The sequence below is a fragment of the Carassius auratus genome, unplaced genomic scaffold (assembly GCF_003368295.1).
Source record: "Carassius auratus strain Wakin unplaced genomic scaffold, ASM336829v1 scaf_tig00001753, whole genome shotgun sequence".
Lineage (NCBI taxonomy): Eukaryota > Metazoa > Chordata > Actinopteri > Cypriniformes > Cyprinidae > Carassius > Carassius auratus.
The window spans coordinates 1,462,142-1,477,500 of record NW_020523394.1 but is presented as its reverse complement, the minus strand read 5'-3'; the positions used below and the strand labels follow the sequence as shown (position 1 = coordinate 1,477,500).

Below are 15,359 nucleotides of genomic sequence, written 5' to 3'. Positions count from 1 at the left end.
TAAAATCTGAAAATTAAATCATTAAATAGTTATTAAGTCTTGATTTGTTTTTGGGGTTTGCCAGCACAGATTTTACAGGACATTTCAGAGTGGAGCTTTATTATTATTATTATTATTATTATTATTATTATTATTATTATTATTTATTTTTTTACTTATTTATTTTTTGCATGTTGTGAGGACAGGAATTTGTTTAATTAGTGACCTTGTTACTTAATATATTCTGTATATTCATAAGAAGTTTGCAGTAGTCCAGACAAGAAGTTTGTTGTATTTTTTATTTTATTTTATTTTATTTTATTTTTAAAGATATGTTTCTGTTAAATAGAATATCTCCTTTAAGATATGACTTTGAGTGTTGTAACCTTGCAGATAGTTTTTTATGATTAAACTGCAACATTACACATTAACCTCTTTCACCTTAAAAGTGAAAAAAGCAGAACAGGGCCCCTAAACTGTTTTGTTTTTCTTATGTTAGCAGATTGTGCAACAACTTCTTATTTTATTTGAATTATAAAAAGTGTGAATGTTGCTTGTCTGCACTGCTACAATGTTACGGTGAGCAGTGTTGTGCAGTTGATAAGGTTTTCTGAGAGCTACTTTGTTGTTAGCATGTTTTGGGGTATTTCCTACATGTGATTTGCTTTAGTCAGTGTCAGTGATAGTTCACCAATACTTTGGGAACATATTTAATGCATAATTAATTAAGGCATCCAAGCACGTTTGGCTGTTGAAGACTGTAACCCAGGCAACAATAATCTGTTCAAGTTTTCAGAGAGAGTGGGCTGTTATTTCACAAAGAGCTAAAAGTGAGAGGAAGACACAAAAGGAAGTTTCTTCAAGCTTATTTACAATTCATAGCAATGCAGACGGCAGTGTGGTTGAATCAGAAGTGTGAGGATATGCAAGGTTTAATTCAGATGTGAAAGTAGTACATGATCTAGACACGTACTGTAATTAGTGTGGAAAATCACATCAGGCATGTTTTATAAACAGGGATTTTGTCATGCTAAAGTAAACCATCTTACATGTTTTTATTTATTTTTTATTTATTTTTATATATATTGCATAGTTTCTTTAAGAGAGTCTGCATGTATATGTTACAAAAAAAAATGGCAGTTATGAGGTTGATGCCTCCAGTGAGTTGAGCTGCGTTTCCACCTCAGGAACTTTACCCAGAAACTAGGGACTTTGGGCTGGTACTCGGTGTGTTTCCACTGCAGGAACGAGGAACTAAATAAAGTTCTGGGTAAAAAAAAATGCCCCTCAGAAAGTCCCTGCTGGCAAGGTAGTACCTGCGGGACTTGGGCTTTAAACATTTTGATTGGTTGAGTTCACGCAGCGTTGTGATTTCAACCACCATTTATTCAGATCATTTTCAGAATCAGAATCAGAATCAGAATGAGCTTTATTGCCAGGTATGTACACATACGAGGAATTTGTTTTCGTGACAGAAGCTCCGCAGTACAACAGAATGACAGCGACAGAACATAAAACACATAATAAAGAATAAAAAATACAAATAAGTAGAGAGTGAATAACAATATACAAATGACAATTGTAGGCAAGTATATTACAAAATGAAGTTATGTATGTACATATATAGTGTGTGCAAAATTTAAGTGTATACTAAGTATGTGTGTTAGATAAATAAAGTGTGTGTGTATATAAATATAAAGTGTAGTGTGTTCGCCATTATTGTCAGCTGTTCATAAGATGGATTGCCTGAGGGAAGAAACTGGTCCTGTGTCTGGTCGTTCTAGTGCTCAGTGCTCTGTAGCGTCGACCAGATGGCAACAGTTCAAAGAGGGAGTGTGCTGGATGTGAGGGGTCCAGAGTGATTTTGACAGCCCTTTTTCTCACTCTGGATAAGTACAGTTCTTGAATAGAAGAGAGGGTTGTACCGATGATTCGCTCAGCAGTCCGGACTACCCTCTGTAGTCTTCTGAGGTCAGATTTAGAAGCTGAGCTGAACCAGACAGTTACTGAAGTGCAGAGGATGGATTCAATGATGGTGGAGTAGAACTGTTTCAGCAGCTCCTGTGGCAGGTTAAACTTCCTCAGCTGGCGGAGAAAGTACAACCTCTGCTGGGCCTTTTTCACAATGGAGTCAATGTGAATGTCCCACTTCAGGTCCTGAGAGATAGAGGTGCCCAGGAACCTGAATGACTCCACTGCAGTCACAGTGCTGTTCATGATGGTGAGTGGGGGGAGTGCAGGGGGGTCTCTCCTGAAGTCCACAATCATCTCCACTGTTTTGAGGGTGTTAAGCTCCAGGTTGTTGAGACTGCACCAGACAGCCAGCTCTTTTACCTCCTGTCTGTAAGCAGACTCGTCACCGTCCTGAATGAGGCCGATGAGTGTGGTGTCATCTGCAAACTTCAGGAGCTTGACAGAGGGGTCCTTAGACGTGCAATCATTAGTGTACAGGGAGAAGAGCAGTGGGGAGAGAACACAGCCCTGGGGAGCTCCGGTGCTGATTGTACAGGTGCTGGATGTGTATTTTCCCAGCCTCACTAGCTGCTGCCTGTCTGTCAGGAAGCTGTTGATCCACTGACAGACGGAGGTGGGCACGGAGAGCTGATTTAGTTTGGGCAGGAGGAGGTTTGGGATGATCGTGTTGAAGGCCGAGCTGAAGTCCACAAACAGGATCCTCACATAAGTCCCCGGTCTGTCTAGGTGTTGCAGAACATAATGCAGTCCAATGTTTACTGCATCGTCCACAGACCTGTTTGCTCTGTAGGCAAACTGAAGAGGATCCAGCAAGGGCCCAGTGATGTCCTTCAGGTGGCCCAGCACCAGTTTTTCAAATGACTTCATGACTACAGACGTTAGAGCCACAGGCCTGTAGTCATTTAGTCCTGTAATTTTGGGTTTCTTAGGGATGGGGATGATGGTGGAACGTTTGAGGCATGAAGGGACTTCGCACAGCTCCAGCGATCTGTTGAAGATCTGTGTGAAGATGGGGGCCAGCTGGTCAGCACAGGATTTCAGACAGGCTGGTGTAACACAATCTGGGCCTGGTGCTTTTTTCCTTTTCTGCTTCCGGAAGACCTGGCGCACCGCATCCTCGCTGATCTGAATTGCAGGTGTGGGGGAGAGGGGGGATGCAGGAGGTGAGAATGGTGAGAGTGCTTGATTGGAGAGGTGTTCAGGATGGGTTGCAGGAGCTGTTAATGGTGTGAACGGTAGTTTGGAGAGGCATTCAGGGCTGGTTGCAGGAGTTGTGAAGGGTGTGAATGGTTGTGTGGGGAGGCGTTCAGGGCAGGTGATGGGTGTTCTTTCAAACCTGCAGTAAAACTCGTTCAGATCGTCTGCCAGTCGTTGATTCTCTACGGTGCTGGGGGGTGGTGTCTTGTAATTGGTGATCTTCTTTAGACTTTTCCACACTGATGCGGAGTCGTTGGAAGTGAACTGAGTCCTTATTTTTTCAGAATAATTCCTCTTTGCCACTTTGATCTCCTTTTCCAATGTGTATTTAGCCTGTTTATACAAGACATTGTCCCCCTTCACGTAAGCATCTTCTTTGGCCTGACGGAGCTGTCTGAGTTTTGCAGTGAACCACGGTTTGTCATTATTGTAAATTAGTTGAGTCTTTGTAGGAATACACATATCCTCACAGAAACTGATATATGATGTTACGGTCTCTGTGAGTTCATCCAGATCGGTGGCAGCAGCTTCAAAAACACTCCAATCAGTGAGGTCAAAACAAGATTGTAAATCCTGCTCTGCTTCATTAGTCCATCTTTTTACAGTCCTTGATACAGGTTTAGCTGATTTTAGTTTCTGCCTGTAGGACGGTATAAGATGAACCAGAAGGTGATCAGAACGTCCCAAAGCTGCTCGTGGAACAGAGTGAAATGCATCCTTTATTGTGGTGTAACAGTGATCCAATATATTACTGTCTCTTGTGGGACAAGTAACATGCTGTCTGTATTTTGGCAGTTCACGGGACAGATTGGCTTTGTTAAAGTCCCCGAGAATGATTAAAACAGAGTCCGGGTGTTGTTGTTCTGTCTCTGTGATCTGATCAGCTAGTTTCTGTAAAGCTGAGCTCACATGCGCTTGCGGATGGATGTAAACACTGACCAGAATGAACGAGTGAAACTCCCGCGGCGAATAGAACGGCTTGCAGTTAATGAAGAGTGTTTCGAGATTTGAGCAGCACGTCTTCTTTAACACAGTTACATCTGTACACCACCGTTCATTGATGTAAAAGCATGTCCCGCCGCCACGCGATTTCCCCGTTGATTCTGTGTCACGATCCGCTCTAAACAGCTGAAAGCCCGGCAGATGGAGCGCGCTGTCCGGTATGGTGTCATTCAGCCAGGTTTCCGTGAAACACAGAGCAGCAGAGTGTGTGAAATCCTTATTTGTCCGAGAAAGCAGAAGGAGTTCGTCCGTTTTGTTGGGTAGAGAGCTTATTTTCAAAATATTTTCAAAATATTACTGTTATTGTGTCATGAAATGTAATTTTAAAAGTATTTCAGGTGAGAATGTAGTTTAAAACTCAAATCTGCGGTTTATTTATAAAGACGGTGTCTATTTAAAAATGTGTTCCGCTGATGTCAGAGACGGTCAGCTCCATGCGATCAGCGGGAGCTCAGTCCTCATGTTTCCGCAGAGAGCAGCCTCACCTCGGCTAGACCTTCTGATGTGTGCCGCCGGCTCTGATGTCTCTTTAGTGATTTAACATAAAATATCATTCATTTTGGGTTAATCTAACAGGTAATCTTTGGCCTGTATTCAACTTTACTATATGTTAAAATGAAAATAAAAAAGGCATATTGGTATAATATTTTGTTTCATTGTAATGGCTGTATATATAAACATTTCCCTGAACAAAATACATTTCTGCGGCTATTATTATGATCACATGAAAAACGAGAGGAGGCAGTGGTATTTCATATCCTTTTTCATTTTATTGTATACAGAGAGGAAAATTCCAGTAGCCAAGGCGAGTTGACTGATGTTATCAAGTACGCTGCTGTTTGCAGATTTTTTCAGAATTGCGTAGTCGCGGACATCACATTCCCGAGTCGAATGTGCGATGTCCGGACTACTGAGGATGCAAGTCTGAAATCAGCGTACTTTGTATTGAGAAATGCACGCAGACCTACGTCACCAGACTATTTGCTTGATCTTCCCTGTAATTTAGACCTCGGTGGAAACACAGAAAGCTACAGGTCTGGGGGGGGGGGGGGGGGTGTTGGTTTCTTCCTTCAATTTTGACCACTCCTCATAATTCCACTCAGTGTTCAGCTGTTGTGTTTGACAGCAAGCGGTTTGAAATGAAATCAAGCAGCAGTTTGAAGGCAGTGTGAGATGGGTTTGGTTGTGGGGTCAGTTGACAAGTTCATCAGACAAAAATGGCATCTCTGTGCTCATCAGATCGTCTATTTCAACATTTGTGAATGTCTTTAGGAATGCCTTCTAAGTTTAATTGGACCGCAGAGTCAGTGAGTTGCAAAAACTCCAGACAGCAGACTGGAATAATTATTATGGGCAAATCTTCAAAGTTGCAGAGTTTTATTCCAAACTTGCATGTCCACTGACAGAAAAGCAAATAATTTGGATGGGAGTCCTTATTAGCATCATGTTCACATCATTTCTCCTCCCGCTCAATTTAAAGGATAGGTTCCTAGAATTTGGCTTATATATATATATATATATATATATATATATATATATATATATATATATATACACACACACATATATGGTCCCACTTTATATCAGGTGGCCTTATCTGCTATGTAATTTACATGAAAAAATAAGTACACTTATTGTGTTCATATTGTATTGTAAAACACTTTTGCTGCTATTGAGGTGGGATGGGGTAAGGTTACGGAGAGGGTTGGAGGTATGGGTAAGTTTAAGGGGGGGTTAAGGTGTAAAGTATGGGTCAACAGTGTAATTATGAATGTAATTACAGAAATTAAATACAGATGTAATTACATGTAGCTTTTTTAAATATAAGTACAATGTAAAAACATGTATGTACACAATAAGTGCATTGTACTAAATTATTAATTAAAATGTAAGTACATAGTAGTTAATGCCACTTAATATAAAGTGGGTCCATATATATATATATATATATATATATATATATATATATATATATATATATATATATATATATATATATATATAATTTTTTTATTATTTATTTATTTTTTGGCCAACAGACTAGAAACATTGGAAGGTTGAGAAAAAAAACAAATAGATAAATGGAAATAATGATGTTAATGGCTTGAGGCTTTGAAAATGCAGTTATCCGGATTTTATTTCTTCTATTATGGCAGCTTGTCATGGTTAGAGAGTGGCAGATCGATGTTGTCAGCCTCATTTGATAACAGACACATGATTTTAATTGGAACAGTCAAGATAGCCAGGTCCAAAATAGCATCATCCATTTAATTCTATATTAAATCCAAGCAAGTCAAAACAGGGCTGTGTGATGAAAATAGTGTCAAGGAACAAATCATGCGCTAAGTACAATAATAAAAATGTTCTTTGAAGATAAAAAATAAAGTATATGATTGTGTTTAATATCAACATTGTTTTGGTTAAATCATATGTGAAGAGCAGGCCTGACAATATATATATATATATATATATATATATATATATATATATATATATATATATATATATATATATATATATATATATATACACATATATATAGGTGACTACCTCTTGAAGCTCATCAAGAGAATGCCAAAAATGTTGCAAAGCAGTAATCAAAGCAAAAGTTTTTTGTTATGTATATAATTCCATATATAATTCCACATTTGTTAATTCATAGTTTTGATGCTTTCAGTGTGAATCTACAATTTTCATTGTATTGAAAATAAAGAAAACTCTTTGAATGAGAAGGTGTGTCCAAACTTTTGGTCTGTACTGTATATACATATTGTAATGACCCGAAAGTCAGCACTGGCAGCCAGGTGCATTATGGGTATTTGTTTAGCATTCAATTATGGGTTATTTAAGTAAGATGGTTGAGTTCTTGTATTAGTAATGTCATACATATTTATGTCTAAGTTAATTTGAGTTGATCTGGGTTCATTTACTGCCATGTTATAAAAAAGGGTGACTGTCACTGTCATGGAGAGAGATGTGTTGAGGAGTGACTTGTGATATGGCCTTTCCTGTGTAAATTTGATTATTGAGTTCTGAATTAAAGAGTAATAGACACTACTGCCTCCTGTTGGCTGGTTAGTTAATAACTCTGCTTACAGAGACACTCACGGTTGTGTGGTATATGGGACACGAGTGCTCGCTCTGCCCGCTAGCTAAAGTAAGTTGCGAAGTATAGATGCTAGCACCCTGCTAGCCGTTAGATTAAAACAAATAGTCTAGCTTAGCTCTAATCAGCCTACGGTAATAGAACAACTACAAGTTGTTACAATAGAAAGAGCACCTATTATGCAAAATCCACTTTTACAAGGTGTTGGGACAGAAATGTGTTTGAATTGTGTGTACATAGGTATCTTAGAATTATAAAAAATCCATCCAGTTTTTTATTATTATTATTATTTATTATATATATATATATATATATATATATATATATATATATATATATATATATATATATATATATATATATTTCCGTAAACTCAAACCAGGCTCAAAAAGCAGTTTGGATCCTGTCCACAATATGACATCATATTGCGGTAGCCCCGCCCACTGCTGTTGACTGACAGGCACTTATAACCATATCTTCTGCTCTTAGTGTGTTGTGCCATGTATTCCATTCTGTCTGCGTGCGATCAACCGTGTTGCATCCATTGTTACAAAGTGGATGTGAAAAACTATACAGCTACTACCATTCAGAGACCTTTTGGTTCATTCACATCATTGTTTCTTCTGCTGTCTCTCCTTGTTCTGGATCTGAGGCAGTTTCTCAATACCAAGTATGCAAAGTTCGGACTTGTGTCCTTGGTAGTTCGACTCAAATTAATCCTGCAAATCAAAAAACAACAGCTTACTTGATAATGTAACGCAGCTCGGATAATTCGGTTATCCTCACTGTATATTTACAATAAGAAAAAAAATATGATAATCAAATGCACTGCCGCTTTTTGTTGTCATTTAGACATCAATAGCCACAAAAATGTAGATTAGGCAATGTGGGCATACTTATCTTCGCTCATTCTATGTTTACTCAAAACAAAGTATAAAGACAACCACAGGCAAATATATAAAACCCTCCGCGAGACAGGACGCGACGCTGTGATCATCGGAGACTCCATCGTCCGACACGTAAGTGCTACGTTAGCCGAAGGTAAAGTGCACACTCATTGTTTGCCTGGTGCTCGTGTTCTCGATGTTTCTGCGCAGAAATCGCGATCCTGAAGGACGGCGAGAGCCCCAGAGCGGTCGTGCTTCACGCCGGGGTTAACGACACCACGCTGCCGCAGACGGAGACGCTGAAGAGGGACTTCAGGAGCCTGATCGAGACGGTTCGCAGCACGACGCCCGCGGCGACGATCGTCGTGTCAGGACCACTGCCCACGTATCGACGAGGACACGAAAGGTTCAGTAGACTTTTTGCTTTAAATGAATGGTTGTTGTCATGGTGTAAAGAACAGAAACGGCTATTTGTTAATAACTGGAATCTTTTCTGGGAGCGTCCTAGACTGTTTCGCACTGATGGATTACACCCCAGCAAAATTGGAGCGGAGCTTCTCTCTGACAACATCTCCAGGACACTTCGCTCCATGTGACTAGTAAGACAATTCTCAAATAACCATTATGATGAGTTTTGTTCTAACCGCTTAAATGCTAAAGGTACTTGCGCTGTAAAACCTATTAAGACTGTGTCTGTTCCCCGAATAGTGAGGTCAAAATATAAATATAATGTAGGATCTAGAAAAAATCTTATCGTAATTAAACCAGAAAAATGTAAAGTAAATGAACAAAAACAATTTTTAAAGTTTGGGCTCATAAATATTAGATCACTCGCACCAAAAGCAGTTATTGTAAATGAAATGATCACAGATAATAGTTTTGATTTACTCTGCTTGACTGAAACCTGGCTAAAACCAAATGATTATTTTGGTCTAAATGAGTCTACTCCACCAAACTACTGTTATAAGCATGAGCCCCGTCAGACTGGTCGTGGCGGGGGTGTTGCAACAATATATAGTGATATTCTCAATGTTACCCAGAAAACAGGATACAGGTTTAACTCTTTTGAAATACTTCTGCTAAATGTTACTCTGTCAGACATGCAAAAGAAATCTAATGTATCTCTTGCTCTGGCTACTGTGTATAGACCACCAGGGCCGTATACAGAATTCCTAAAAGAATTTGCAGATTTCCTCTCAGACCTTCTAGTTACAGTTGATAAGGCGCTAATCATTGGAGATTTTAATATTCACGTTGATAATGCAAATGATACATTAGGACTTGTGTTTACTGACCTAATAAACTCCTTTGGAGTCAAGCAAAATGTCACCGGGCCCACTCATCGTTTTAATCATACACTAGATTTAATTATATCGCATGAAATCGATCTTACTGCTATAGATATTGTACCTCAAAGTGATGATATTACAGACCATTTCCTTGTATCGTGCATGCTGCGTATAACTGATATTAACTATATGTCGCAGCGTTACCGTCTGGGCAGAACTATTGTTCCAGCCACCAAAGAAAGATTCGCAAATAGCCTGCCTGATCTATCTCAACTGCTATTTGTACCTAAAAATACACACGAATTAGACGAAATTACTGACAACATGGGCACTATTTTCTCTAATACATTAGAAGCTGTTGCCCCAATCAAATTGAAAAAAGTTAGAGAAAAACTACTGTACCATGGTATAACAGTAATACTCACTCTCTCAAGAAATTAACTCGTAGTCTTGAACGCAAATGGAGAAAAACTAACTTAGAAGTTTTTAGAATTGCATGGAAAAACAGTATGTCCAGCTATAGACAGGCTCTAAAAACTGCTAGGGCAGAGCATATACACAAACTCATTGAAAATAACCAAAACAATCCAAGGTTTTTATTTAGCACAGTGGCTAAATTAACAAATTACCAGACGCCACCTGATTCAAATATTCCACCAACGTTAAACAGTAATGACTTCATGAATTTCTTCACTGATAAAATAGATAACATTAGAAATACAATAGCGAATGTAGATTCTACAGCGTCTAACACTTCAGTTTCATCCATCGCACCCAAAGATAAACTGCAGTGCTTTACAAGCATAGGACAGGAAGAGCTAAATAAACATATCACTGTATCTAAACCAACAACATGTTTATTAGATCCTGTACCCACTAAATTACTGAAAGAGCTGTTACCTGTAGCTGAAGAACCGCTTCTCAATATCATAAACTCGTCGTTAACTTTAGGACACGTCCCAAAACCATTCAAGCTGGCGGTTATCAAGCCTCTTATTAAGAAACCAAAACTAGATCCTAGTGTACTGGCAAATTATAGGCCTATTTCAAATCTTCCATTTATGTCTAAAATTTTAGAGAAAGTTGTGTCTGCTCAATTGAGCACCTTCCTGCATAAAAATGATCTGTATGAAGAATTTCAGTCAGGTTTTAGGCCCCACCATAGCACAGAAACTGCACTTGTTAAAATTACAAATGACCTGCTCCTTGCGTCAGACCAAGGCTGCATCTCATTTCTAGTCTTACTTGATCTTAGTGCTGCGTTCGACACCATAGATCATGACATACTCATAGATCGATTACAAAACTATACAGGTATTCAAGGGCAGGCTCTAAGATGGTTTAGATCCTACCTGTCCGATCGCTACCATTTTGTTTACTTAAATGGGGAGTCATCTCATTTATCATCAGTAAAATATGGAGTGCCACAAGGATCCGTCCTAGGTCCCCTTCTATTTTCAATATATATGTTGCCCCTTGGTAATATTATTAGAAAATACGGAATTAGCTTCCACTGTTATGCTGATGATACTCAGCTATATATCTCAACGAGACCAGATGAAACTTCCCAATTATCTAAGCTAACAGAGTGTGTTAAAAATGTAAAAGATTGGATGACACACAATTTTCTCCAATTAAATTCGGATAAGACAGAGATACTAATTATTGGACCAAAAAACACTACACAGAATCTTGTAGATTACAATCTGCAACTAGACGGATGTACTGTTACTTCCTCTACAGTCGGAAATCTGGGTGTTATATTAGACAGCAATTTGTCTTTTGAAAATCATATTTCCAATGTTACAAAAACTGCATTCTTCCATCTTAGAAACATTGCCAAGCTACGAAACATGTTATCTTTTTCTGATGCAGAAAAGCTAGTTCATGCATTCATGACCTCTAGACTGGACTATTGTAATGCACTTCTAGGTGGTTGTCCTGCTTCGTCAATAAACAAGCTACAGGTAGTCCAAAATGCAGCAGCTAGAGTCCTTACCAGGTCAAGAAAATATGATCATATTACCCCAATTTTACAGTCTCTGCACTGGCTACCTATTAAGCTCCGTATCAGTTACAAATTATCATTACTTACCTATAAGGCCCTAAATGGTTTAGCTCCAGCGTACCTAACTAGCCTTCTACCACGTTACAACCCATCACGCACCCTAAGGTCACAAAACGCTGGACTTTTGGTCGTTCCTAGGATAGCAAAGTCCACTAAAGGAGGTAGAGCTTTCTCACATTTGGCTCCAAAACTCTGGAATAGCCTTCCTGATAATGTTCGGGGTTCAGACACACTCTCTCTGTTTAAATCTAGATTAAAAACACATCTCTTTCACCAAGCATTCGAATAATGTATCTTTTTAATTGTGAGTGTAGTTGCATCTGTTCAAAGGTGCATTTTTATTCATTAACTTGGGTTAAACTAATTTTACTTTGTTGGATCAGCAGCTATGCTAATGATGTCTGTATTTTGTTTCTATGTTTCGCCACGGGATGTAACTAGGATTTAAACAAGCTCTAGTCTGGATCCAGAACACCTGAGAAGAGATGATGCTGACTCTCAGAGGACCCCAGATGATGCTAACCTTGAATCAACAAACAGAACTAACAATTATTGCTAAATGTGTGACTGAATCATATAATAACTTAATTAATAATATTGATAGTTCATCGTCTAGCTGACTACGTCTTGTATTATTATTATTATTTTTATTTTTTTCTAAAATCCTGTCAAATGTGCACAAACTACTAGCTACTACTAAATATTGTAGAAACATAATTTTCTGTAAAGTTGCTTTGTAACGATTTATTTTGTAAGAAGCGCTATACAAATAAACTTGAATTGAATTGGTATTTCGGTTCATGGTATTTTGAGCTTAAACTTCACGGTCACATTCAGGAGAGCTATAAGATTAATATAACATCTTGTAAAAAGGGCATACTAGGTGCCCTTTAAATAAACATTACTTAATCATGTTGTCACAGACTCTCAGGCAGGAAGGAACAAAGAGACACTGGAGAATGTTGAAGGAGTTTATTCAAAAACCAAGGAGACAACGAACACAGGCACAGAGATGATATTTAACAGCAGACCGAGAACTCAACACAGGGAACACTTTTAAAACACATGACACAATGGGACACACCTGAGAACAAATTAACTAATTAATGACACAGCTGGGAACGAATACACATGACGAAGACAGGCAAATGAATGACAAAAGGAAAACAGGAACATACAATTGACAGAACACCCTTACCACATTAATGTTCAATGGGCTTGCCATATTAATGTTCGGCTGAATGGGCTGAGGAACTGCCAGTTGAGGGCTAATCAGCGCCACAAGCATTTCCCCCCTCGAGGGAGATGGTGAGGGCGAACACACGAATGACTGGATCAGGGCTCGACTGAGCCATGGCGATAAACATGGCTTGTTCCTCCATCACTGCGAGAAGAAACAGAAGGAAGAAACAAACAAACACAAAACCCCTTTTTCAGAAGAAACAGAAAATAAAACACGGGGAGAAAAGTCACCACTTTACTTTTCAGTCTGCTGTTCTGTCACAGACTCTCAGGCAGGAAGATATGAGGAGACACTGGAGAATACTTCAAGGAGTTTATTCAAGAACCAAGGAGACAACGAACACAGGAATGTCAGATACATTTAACAGTGTTCCCTGTGTTTAGTCCTCTGTCTGCTATTTAAACACATGACGCAATGGGACACACCTGGGAACAAATTAACTAATTAATGACACACAGATGGGAACGAATACACACGATGAAGACAGGCAGAAGAAGGACAAAATAAGGAAAACAGGAATGTACATGTGACACGTTACTGTTGATTTCTGTCCTTTCTAAGGTAGGCCCTCTGTGAGCACCCCCCATCATTGGATTCAGAAACCGGATGCTTGATATTATGTCCAGTATTATGTCCAGTCGTTGAACACTTTGCACACTTTCTAAAATCCACATAAGTGATAAGTTGGCAAGCAAGACTCTGCACACTTTGTGAAATCCTGTATGGTAAGGGTTAAGTGTATTAGCTTCGTTCCCTTTCTCTGAGTTGCTTAGACCCTGGTACCTTGGGCTCCACTCAACCAGTGTGTCTATTAACACATTTTGAAGCATCATTCCTATCAGCATTGAGTGTTATTGTGAACATGGTGCTTCCTTTAAGGCACTCAAGTTCTCCCCCCTTCTTAGGAGTTGAATTCCTTGCTCCATGCGCTGTTTTCGTGGTAGTTTGGGAGCGCTCCCCTTTACCAAAATTGTTGCCTATGAGCGCGCTACTCCTTTCTGAATTTGGAGATCTCCTCTCATGTGAGAGTTCTCCGTTTTTTTCAGAGCACCTGTAACCACCAGCATCAGATGAACTAGTTTTTGGCTAGCTTGCAGTATGCTTAACCTTCTGATTCTAACGATCATGCTGTAGATCGAGCCCCATGTCTCATGAGAGAGGGTTTATGTTCCCTCAGCTAGGTAACCTACTGCTGCCCGTCCCAGCATTGGAACACGCAGAGAGTCGAGCTTCCCTCTCATTTGAGAGCTGGGTGTTCGCTCCTCCCCTCAGCTAGATATTTACTGTAAGCCAATCCAGCATTATACCATAGATCGAGTTGATGACTCTCAAACATATTGGTTTTGGGAAGTACAAATCCATCTATGAGATGCTCTTTCAGAGTGCCACAAGAGCCCCTTATATATAACGTTATTCTAAAATCCATGCTATGGTAAGTTTGCATGTGAAGTCTTTGCGCACTTTCTAAACTCTTAACTGTGGTAAGTTTGCAAGCTACTGTAGTAGTCTGCGTTCTTTTCTAAAAACCTATACAGTAAGGGCTTTGTGCGGTTGTTTCGTGCCTTATCTTGAGCTGGGAAAAGCCCTGTTTATCATGGGCACCACTCCACCTATATATCTACAAGATACGTATTTAATCAGGGTGTTGCTACTAGGGATCCGTTGAGACAGTTCCTTCAGCAAGCTTACGGAAGAGCAATCGGTAGCCCCTGTGTGACAGGCCAAGACTAAGTGGGCCTTATTTTAATGATCTAAACGCAAAGTGTAAAGGGCATGGCGCAGGTGCACTCAGGGTGTGTCCAAATCCACTTTTGCTATTTTAACGACCAAAAAACGGTCCGTGTGCCGGGGCGAATTATTGGAATGGATAGTCCCTATTCTCTTAATAAGTAATGGGCGTAATGTTCAATAAACCAATCAGAGTGTCATCTTCCATTCCCTTTAAAGAGCCAGTAAGATGAAAATTCTAAGCTTCCTATCACTGTTTATAAGTCCTGTACATTAGGTTTAAATCCACCCAAGGTCAAAAAACATTGTCATTTTGTCAAAATATCATTTTAAAATTACCTCAATTCTCAGAGATCCCCAAACGGTTCATGCGAAGCTGTTCAAAAGATTCAGTTTCCTTAAACCCCATACTGTGTTCTGATTGGTCAACTAACATAGTCAGTTTTGATTGGTTGTTCCGCACACACCTCCACGGTAAACTATGCGTTAGCATCTGTTTGGGGTGAATTATGTCTTATTCCTCTCACCGTGAAGCAAACAGTAAAATAAAAAACGTGAACAGTCTCGCTGCTTTTTCTTCTGTGTGGGTGTATTCAAGCCGCGCGCTTCAGTTTGAATCTGAATAGTGCATTCAGCGCGGGGGCGTGGTCACATTAGATATAATGAAGGGAGACATGAAAAACAGACATCACGTTGTTTTCATATGGTTTACTTTATCACAGAATATCTGTTTTCGGCAGCACATGTTTAGTTTTAAAGTAGACATGTCAAGCTTTCTATAGATATCTCTCTCATGTCTCTTCGTTGAGTTGAGTACTTCGCATTGTGATTCGGAGATGCTCGTTGTTCTAAATAAAGTTGGTAATGAACCCTCTTTTATGGCCAA

General features: G+C 39.3%; 1 long non-coding RNA gene across 1 annotated transcript; it reads right to left on the bottom strand.

The window, feature by feature from the left end:
- Positions 1–12,478: 12,478 nt before the first annotated feature.
- LOC113069543 (uncharacterized) lies at positions 12,479–13,160 on the bottom strand. The gene is made up of 3 exons (XR_003279750.1): positions 12,984–13,160; positions 12,701–12,886; positions 12,479–12,586 (listed from the first exon to the last, which is right to left on the bottom strand). It is a non-coding gene; the product is annotated as an uncharacterized LOC113069543 (long non-coding RNA).
- Between the last annotated feature and the right edge of the window lie 2,199 nt (positions 13,161–15,359).